The sequence below is a fragment of the Pseudophryne corroboree genome, chromosome 9, assembly GCF_028390025.1.
Source record: "Pseudophryne corroboree isolate aPseCor3 chromosome 9, aPseCor3.hap2, whole genome shotgun sequence".
Lineage (NCBI taxonomy): Eukaryota > Metazoa > Chordata > Amphibia > Anura > Myobatrachidae > Pseudophryne > Pseudophryne corroboree.
Window position 1 is genome coordinate 136,815,649 of NC_086452.1, and position 10,286 is coordinate 136,825,934.

Sequence of the window (10,286 nt, forward strand, 5' to 3'; positions counted from 1 at the left end):
ATGATAGATAATGGAAATTCTAGGGGTCATAAAAAAGAATTTAGAGAGAATTGCAATATTATTGTTGAAAAGGCTTTAATGCTATATTGGGTGTATAAAGAAAAAGGGAGTGTATTAGTTGGAAGGAACATATGTGAGCAAAGTGAAGTGAGGATTAAAGGTGAAGTTTGACAATGATGTGGAGGATTATACGATTGTGCTTGGTGGGGTGCAGTGATAATGTGATGAGAGCAAAGGTAGGCTGGGATTGAAAAACCTGTGTGTATCACTGTGGATGACAGGTGTGAAATGAAAGGAGGGAGGGAGATACGGGGAGTGGGGGTGTGTGTGGGGGGTTTGGGTGTGGAAAGGGGAGGGGAAAGAGGGAAGGGGGGAAGGGGAAAAAAAGGGGGGGGAAGAGGGGGAAAGGGGGGGAGGGAGAACAAAGAAAGATGGGAAGGGGAAGGGAGGGGGGGGAGGAGGGGGGAGGGGAAGGGGGGAAGAAGGGAAGGGGGGAAAAGGGGATGGGAGGGAAAGGATGGGGGGGAAAGAAAGGGGGGTGGATGGAAAAGGGGGGGGTTTGAGGAAAGATAGGGGGGCAAGAAGGTTAGTGTAGTGTAGGGATGATTGAAGGGGATTTTTCGTGACGGGAAAAAGGTAGCTGAGGGGCAGTGGTAAGAATGGGAAAGTGAGGATCAACCTGGGCAGGGGAAAGGGGGTGAGAAGAAATGGAGAAACAGAATGGAGAGAGGGATGGGAAAAGGAAAGAGAATGCTGGGGCAATGTGGGATGCAGATGATGGGGTGAAGGGAGGTTTTAAAGGAGATGTGGATAGGATATTGGGTATGAGTGAAGTGGAATGAAGGGGCAGAACTGAAAATATTGGATGATTGGGGTGTGGTGAAAGATTGGGAAAGTGACTGATGCAATGGAGAGAAGTAGTTGTGAAATGTGGTGACTGAGAAAATTGTGGATCAGCTGGGTTATGTGATGTTGACAGGCAGAAATGGAAAAGGGATAGAGAGAGAGATGAAGGAATTAATGGTGCTAACTGTGACTGAGTGCTAGAATAACTGGATTGAGGATAAATTGATATGGGATTGCTGAAGAAAAGAAAGTTGCATTAAATTGAGGAGGAATTTACAGGAAGACACTGTAGTTAATATACTCATTGAGACCATTGGGAGCTAGAGTATTCAGCCGGAAAGTCCATTCACTTTCTTTCTTAAGGAGCGTGGTCATGATATCTCCTCCTCTGATTCCCATTTTAACTTGTTCTAGGCCACATATTTTTAGATCCTGCGGGGAGCATGCATGTTGTTGCAGAAAATGTCTGGAGACTGAAGTTAATTGCTTCATCCTTTGTTGGTCTCTATTTGCATTTCTGATGTTGCTCATGTGCTCAAGAGCCCTCTGCTTCAACATCCGTGTGGTGATTCCTACATATTTTAAATTGCACGGACATGATATGCAATAGATTACGTTTGTACTTTTACAGTTAAAGAAGTTCTTGATTTTGATGGTATCTCCATATCTGTCGCTTATTGTTTGGACGTTGACCATATGTTCACAGATTTTGCAGTTTCCACAGGGGTAACTTCCTATTGCAATTGGGTCTCGTGCAGGTCTTGTTGTAAAATGGCTTTTGACAAGCTGGTCTCTCAAATTAGGGGAGCGTCTCCAGCTGAGTTCTATCGTGTTCTTGAGTTTTTGTGATAAATCATTGTCGGATAATAGAATGGACCAGTGTCGTTGTAGAATAGATTTGATTTCTTTCCATTCATTGCAGAAATCCCCTACAAATCGGATGGTCATATTGTCATTGGTAGTTTTTGAGTCCTGGAAAATTAGAGTCTCCCTTGGTGTATGGAAGCCGACCTTTTTAGCTTTTTTGATGGACCTAGAGCTATAGCCACGTTCTTTGAGTCTCAGTGCCAGTTCTTTACTGCGGGTGGCAAATACATCATCATTTGAACAGTTTCTTCGTAACCGTAGAAATTCCCCTTTGGGAATGTTGGTAATGGTGGGGGGGAAATGGGAACTGGTCTGATGTAACAAGGTATTTGTGGATTTTTTTTGCTATAGATTTCTGTTGAGAGGCGATTGTAGTCATCTCTATAAATTCGGAGATCCAAAAAGGAGATGCTGTCTGGGTTGCAATCAAAGGTGAACCTGAGGTTTAAATTATTATTGTTAAGGTTGTCTATGAAAAGACCGAGTTCCTCTGATGTTCCACTCCAGATCAAGAAAATGTCGTCTATATAACGAGTCCATAGGACGACATGTTGAATATGTTCATCCATGTTGTCTGTGAATACATATTCCCTCTCCCACCAACCCAGGAAGAGGTTCGCATATGTGGGGGCACAGGCCCCCATTGCTGTACCCCTCACCTGGGTGTAGAAGAGGTTGTTGAATGTAAAGTAGTTTTGATGTAATACGAAATGTAAGAGTCGGAGTAAGAAATGATGGAATTCCGTCATTTCTTCCATTTTGAGAAAATACTCAACCGCTCGTATACCTAGATCATGTCGGATACAGGTATATAGAGCCTCCACATCCAGACTCACCAATAAATGTGTCTCATCTAGTTCGATGGTATTAATTTTCCGAAGGACGTCAGTTGTGTCTCTGGTATACGATGGAAGGCTCAGCACATGATCTCTCAGGTGTGTATCTATAAAGATACAGGCTTTCTCAAGTAAGCCTCCATTACCTGATACAATTGGCCGACCTGGAGGGTTGTTGAAATTCTTGTGTACCTTCGGTAGTAGGTAGAATGTCGGAGTTCTAGAGTTGGTAACAGATAGATATTCATGTTCACCCTTGGTTATGCTGCCAGAATTTAGTGCTTGGTCTACAATCCTCATATATTGTTGAGTATAATTGGCTGTGGGATCAAAAATACTTTTTTTGTAGCAGGATTGATCATTAAGTTGTTTATTGGCTTCGTTCAGATACATTTCCACTGGCCATATTACCACATTCCCCCCTTTGTCAGAGGGTTTGATCAGAATATCGGTCCATGATTGGATTTCTTTGATGGCTTTCTGTTCATTCTTGGATAAGTTACATACTGGTTTTGAAAACTTTCTTTTTTGATATAATTTATCAAGGTCGCGGGAAACCAAGTTGGTAAACACCTTGACCTCCGGACAAGTGTTGTCATTTGGAAAGAAGGTAGATTTTTTCTTAAGAGTTGTTCTTTTGGATTGTATGGGTACCGTGGTATCCATGAGTTCTTCCAGGGCCTCTAGTGCTTCTTCTTCCAAAATGGACAAACTGGTAATAGGTGGCAGATCCAGTGCAGGATTTGATGGTAATGATTGCATGGAAAAATATTTTGCGAGTAATAATTTACGGCCAAAGAGTTGTAAGTTCACCTGCCATTGAAATCGATTGAATTTTGTTGTTGGTGAAAAACTTAGGCCCATTCTCAATATCAATATGTTGATCTTCCGTCAGGACATGTTCAGATAGATTGATAATCTGTAGTTGGTTAGAGTCTTGATTTATTTATGATTCCTGCGGTTTGGGTATCTGTTGGGAGAAGGAGACCCCCATTTTTCCAGGCCTCTTCTTCTTGCCCCTCCTTGTTTTTCTTTTTGTTCTTTTCCTCTGGACAGAGGAAAAGAAAAAAAAAAAGAACAAAAAGAAAAACAAGGAGGGGCAAGAAGAAGAGGCCGGGAAAAATGGGGGTCTCCTTCTCCCAACAGATACCCAAACCGCAGGAATCATAAATAAATCAAGACTCTAACCAACTACAGATTATCAATCTATCTGAACATGTCCTGACGGAAGATCAACATATTGATATTGAGAATGGGCCTAAGTTTTTCACCAACAACAAAATTCAATCGATTTCAATGGCAGGTGAACTTACAACTCTTTGGCCGTAAATTATTACTCGCAAAATATTTTTCCATGCAATCATTACCATCAAATCCTGCACTGGATCTGCCACCTATTACCAGTTTGTCCATTTTGGAAGAAGAAGCACTAGAGGCCCTGGAAGAACTCATGGATACCACGGTACCCATACAATCCAAAAGAACAACTCTTAAGAAAAAATCTACCTTCTTTCCAAATGACAACACTTGTCCGGAGGTCAAGGTGTTTACCAACTTGGTTTCCCGCGACCTTGATAAATTATATCAAAAAAGAAAGTTTTCAAAACCAGTATGTAACTTATCCAAGAATGAACAGAAAGCCATCAAAGAAATCCAATCATGGACCGATATTCTGATCAAACCCTCTGACAAAGGGGGGAATGTGGTAATATGGCCAGTGGAAATGTATCTGAACGAAGCCAATAAACAACTTAATGATCAATCCTGCTACAAAAAAAGTATTTTTGATCCCACAGCCAATTATACTCAACAATATATGAGGATTGTAGACCAAGCACTAAATTCTGGCAGCATAACCAAGGGTGAACATGAATATCTATCTGTTACCAACTCTAGAACTCCGACATTCTACCTACTACCGAAGGTACACAAGAATTTCAACAACCCTCCAGGTCGGCCAATTGTATCAGGTAATGGAGGCTTACTTGAGAAAGCCTGTATCTTTATAGATACACACCTGAGAGATCATGTGCTGAGCCTTCCATCGTATACCAGAGACACAACTGACGTCCTTCGGAAAATTAATACCATCGAACTAGATGAGACACATTTATTGGTGAGTCTGGATGTGGAGGCTCTATATACCTGTATCCGACATGATCTAGGTATACGAGCGGTTGAGTATTTTCTCAAAATGAAAGAAATGACGGAATTCCATTTCTTACTCCGACTCTTACATTTCGTATTACATCAAAACTACTTTACATTCAACAACCTCTTCTACACCCAGGTGAGGGGTACAGCAATGGGGGCCTGTGCCCCCACATATGCGAACCTCTTCCTGGGTTGGTGGGAGAGGGAATATGTATTCACAGACAACATGGATGAACATATTCAACATGTCATCCTATGGACTCGTTTTATAGACGACATTTTCTTGATCTGGAGTGGAACATCAGAGGAACTCGGTCTTTTCATAGACAACCTTAACAATAATAATTTAAACCTCAGGTTCACCTTTGATTGCAACCCAGACAGCATCTCCTTTTTGGATCTCCGAATTTATAGAGATGACTACAATCGCCTCTCAACAGAAATCTATCGCAAAAAAACATCCACAAATACCTTGTTACATCAGACCAGTTCCCATTTCCCCCCCACGATTACCAACATTCCCAAAGGGGAATTTCTACGGTTACGAAGAAACTGTTCAAATGATGATGTATTTGCCACCCGCAGTAAAGAACTGGCACTGAGACTCAAAGAACGTGGCTATAGCTCTAGGTCCATCAAAAAAGCTAAAAAGGTCGGCTTCCATACACCAAGGGAGACTCTAATTTTCCAGGACTCAAAAACTACCAGTGACAATATGACCATCCGATTTGTAGGGGATTTCTGCAATGAATGGAAAGAAATCAAATCTATTCTACAACGACACTGGTCCATTCTATTATCCGACAATGATTTATCACAAAAACTCAAGAACACGATAGAACTCAGCTTGAGACGCTCCCCTAATTTGAGAGACCAGCTTGTCAAAAGCCATTTTACAACAAGACCTGCACGAGACCCAATTGCAATAGGAAGTTACCCCTGTGGAAACTGCAAAATCTGTGAACATATGGTCAACGTCCAAACAATAAGCGACAGATATGGAGATACCATCAAAATCAAGAACTTCTTTAACTGTAAAAGTACAAACGTAATCTATTGCATATCATGTCCGTGCAATTTAAAATATGTAGGAATCACCACACGGATGTTGAAGCAGAGGGCTCTTGAGCACATGAGCAACATCAGAAATGCAAATAGAGACCAACAAAGGATGAAGCAATTAACTTCAGTCTCCAGACATTTTCTGCAACAACATGCATACTCCCCGCAGGATCTAAAAATATGTGGCCTAGAACAAGTTAAAATGGGAATCAGAGGAGGAGATATCATGACCGCGCTCCTTAAGAAAGAAAGTGAATGGACTTTCCGGCTGAATACTCTAGCTCCCAATGGTCTCAATGAGTATATTAACTACAGTGTCTTCCTGTAAATTCCTCCTCAATTTAATGCAACTTTCTTTTCTTCAGCAATCCCATATCAATTTATCCTCAATCCAGTTATTCTAGCACTCAGTCACAGTTAGCACCATTAATTCCTTCATCTCTCTCTCTATCCCTTTTCCATTTCTGCCTGTCAACATCACATAACCCAGCTGATCCACAATTTTCTCAGTCACCACATTTCACAACTACTTCTCTCCATTGCATCAGTCACTTTCCCAATCTTTCACCACACCCCAATCATCCAATATTTTCAGTTCTGCCCCTTCATTCCACTTCGCTCATACCCAATATCCTATCCACATCTCCTTTAAAACCTCCCTTCACCCCATCATCTGCATCCCACATTGCCCCAGCATTCTCTTTCCTTTTCCCATCCCTCTCTCCATTCTGTTTCTCCATTTCTTCTCACCCCCTTTCCCCTGCCCAGGTTGATCCTCACTTTCCCATTCTTACCACTGCCCCTCAGCTACCTTTTTCCCGTCACGAAAAATCCCCTTCAATCATCCCTACACTACACTAACCTTCTTGCCCCCCTATCTTTCCTCAAACCCCCCCTTTTCCATCCACCCCCCTTTCTTTCCCCCCCATCCTTTCCCTCCCATCCCCTTTTCCCCCCTTCCCTTCTTCCCCCCTTCCCCTCCCCCCCTCCTCCCCCCCCTCCCTTCCCCTTCCCATCTTTCTTTGTTCTCCCTCCCCCCCATTCCCCCTCTTCCCCCCCCCTTTTTTCCCCCTTCCCCCCTTCCCTCTTTCCCCTCCCCTTTCCACACCCAAACCCCCCCCACACACCCCCACTCCCCGTATCTCCCTCCCTCCTTTCATTTCACACCTGTCATCCACAGTGATACACACATGTTTTTCAATCCCAGCATACCTTTGCTCTCATCACTTTATCACTGCACCCCACCAAGCACAATCGTATAATCCTCCACATCATTGTCAAACTTCACCTTTAATCCTCACTTCACTTTGCTCACATATGTTCCTTCCAACTAATACACTCCCTTTTTCTTTATACACCCAATATAGCATTAAAGCCTTTTCAACAATAATATTGCAATTTCTCTCTAAATTCTTTTTTATGACCCCTAGAATTTCCATTATCTATCATTACAATTTCCATTAGTAACTTTTACCCAGTATTATTTCCCTGATCAACAGTTTCTGATTTATTTTTCACAATTCCCATTTTATATTTTACATTCTATATCGTGACAATTTCTTTGCTCTCCAATTGCTATCATTAATTCCCTCACATTCTTAATCTGTCCCATGTTTTCAGTGTTACCAAATCAACAGTTATATTCATTTAAAACACTACTAATAGCGTATTCCCATACATTGTGCTATATCCAGCAACTTTTAGTGATTTCACAACAATGCAATTATATCACAATTAAACACCTAATAAGCTTTATCAAGGGTGTTCTCTATTTGTATAATCTTGAAAATATCAATTCCTGGCTATTTAGCCCCTTAACATACATGAATTTATGACCGCACAGTGCACATTAATGTAATCATAACAACACAGCGTCTCTAAAACTCTGAGCTCATTATTCACTTTATTAAACAGCACAGCAATCAATCAACCAATTATTAGGACCCACCAGGTCCTTATAAGCCAGCAACAGAGGACCAGGGAGCAGGCATTTCCGTGAACAAGCTCCACGAGCGAAACGTACGTCGTCACTTCCGGTTGTCGTCACTTCCGGTTTCCGAACTTCCGGTCGACGGACCGCGGATACCGGCGCGTCTCTCTGCTGGACTCACCTCTCACCATGGATCTTGAGTGACGGTTCTCACCAAAAAAAGGGGGGTATTTTACCCCTCCACCTAACAGTAGGATTATACCTCAATTTTGAAGCCGTATTTGCTGTCATAGGCCCTTTTATAAGGAATATCTCCGCTATAATTGCACAATATTTTTTGTTGCACCGAGTTTCCAGACATTAATGTGACTTTTCACTTATATACATTGTACGACAAATAATTTTTTGTGACTAGTTTGGAAAATAATCTTTGTGCAATAAGGGGATTCTGGGACAACATCAGGCTCATCACTAAACTGAACTTTGGCTCAGGACGTATCTCCTATTGTCCTCTCCAATATCATCGATACACATCGTTGTATCACCAATATCTGGACTCTAAGAGTTCTTGAATAACTTCCATTACACAACACTTGGCTCCGGGCAATATAAAGCAGGATACATTACCTGCGGTCACACCACACTGAGTATGCCCAACCTCGTCTGATCTTGGAAGCCAAGCACTGTGGGCAAGGTCAGTACCTGGTTGGGAGACCACCAGAGAATACCCGGTACTGCAGGTATTTTTATCCTACAAAAAACAATCAGACCTGGAGCCAAAGTTTCAGGTAACACTCACAATATCCACTCCAGCCTATAGAAACAGACTCTTACCTAGGCAACAAGGTGAGCCCACCAGTGTTATACAGAGAAATATCTCTCCCTTCCAGAATAATGATAGTGTGATTTGATACAATTATATTGCAGTTCTTTGGAACATGATATTTCCTATATCATTTAAATCTGGATCACAGTGCTTCTAACACCAGAGAGACACACATTTCTATATATATATTTTTGCTGAACGGAGCCAGTCAGTTTGATTTGTATCACCTTGTACAATCAAATTTACTTAAATTGGATGGATTATCCTCTTGATAAACAGATAGCAACTCTATTGTGTTTTAGTTCCATTTTTGCCTCATAGCACCTTATTTTAAGAGGAATACAAATAAAAGTTATTTTTTAAATACCTTAATATCACATAAATTACTATAAAAGAGTGCCCCAGAAGAGACGTGTAGTCTTTCTTCTTTTCTTCTTTGGCTCCTGTACTATACAGGAACCATACAATTTCTTTGTCAAACCAGGAACGACAAGCACTGAACTGATCGCAGATGCCGAGTAAGTCTGGAGCTACTCAGAAACTGCTAAGTAGTTTGTAATCGCAATATTGCGAATACATCGTTCGCAATTTTAAGAAGCTAAGATTCACTCCCAGTAGGTGGCGGCTTAGCGTGTGTAACTCTGCTAAAATCTCCTTGCGAGCGAACAACTCGGAATGACCTCCATGGTTTTACCCAACTGCTAACAAAATTCCTGCTGCGATCAACTTGGAATTACCCCCATTGTCCCCAAAAGCAATTTAAAAAAAACAGTTCCCTCCCCTGGAAAAAAAATACATTAGATGCTGGGCAGAGAGACGGCTAGACAGCCGGATAGTGGGCAGAGAGTGGATGGAACAGTCAGATGCTGGGCAGAGAGAGTGGGAAGATCGCCAGATGGTGGGCAGAGAGAGGGTGGGTCAGCCAGGTGCTGGTCAAAGAGATGGTGGGATATCCAGATGCTGGACAGAAAGAGGGTGGGATGGCCAGATGGTGGGCAGAGACCGGGTGGAACAGCCAGTTGCTGGGCAGAGAGAGGATGAAACAGTCAGATGGTGGGCAGAGAGAGGGAGGAATAGCCAGATGCTGGGCAGACAGAGGGTGTGACAGCCAGATGGTGAGCAGAGAGAGGGTGGGACAGCCAGATGCTGGGCAGAGAGAGGGTGGGATGGCCAGATGCTGGGCAGAGAGAGGGTGGGACAGCCAGATGCTGGGCAGAGAGAGGATGGGACGGCCAGATGCTGGGCAGAGAGAGGGTGGGATGGCCAGATGCTGGGCAGAGAGAGGGTGGGATGGCCAGATGCTGGGCAGAGAGAGGGTGGGACAGCCAGATGCTGGGCAGAGAGAGGGTGGGACAGCCAGATGCTGGGCAGAGAGAGGATGGGACGGCCAGATGCTGGGCAGAGAGAGGGTGGGATGGCCAGATGCTGGGCAGAGAGAGGATGGGACAGCCAGATGCTGGGCAGAGAGAGGATGGGATGGCCAGATGCTGGGCAGAGAGAGGGTGGGACAGCCAGATGCTGGGCAGAGAGAGGGTGGGACGGCTGGATGCTGGGCATAGAGAGGGTAGGACAGCCAGATGATGGGCAGAGAGAGGGTTAGACAGCCAGATGCTGGGCAGAGAGAGGGTGGGACGGCTGGATGCTGGGAAGAGATAGGGTGAAATGGCCAGATGCTGGGCAGAGAGAGGGTGGGATGGCCAGATGCTGGGCAGAGAGAGGATGGGACAGCCAGATGCTGGGCAGAGAGAGGGTGGGATGGCCAGAT

The 10,286-nt window shown here is 43.5% G+C and overlaps 1 pseudogene; it reads left to right on the forward strand.

Moving 5' to 3' along the window:
- The first annotated feature begins 8,320 nt into the window (after positions 1-8,320).
- LOC134958907 (5S ribosomal RNA) lies at positions 8,321-8,438 on the forward strand (annotated as a pseudogene).
- Positions 8,439-10,286: the final 1,848 nt, after the last annotated feature.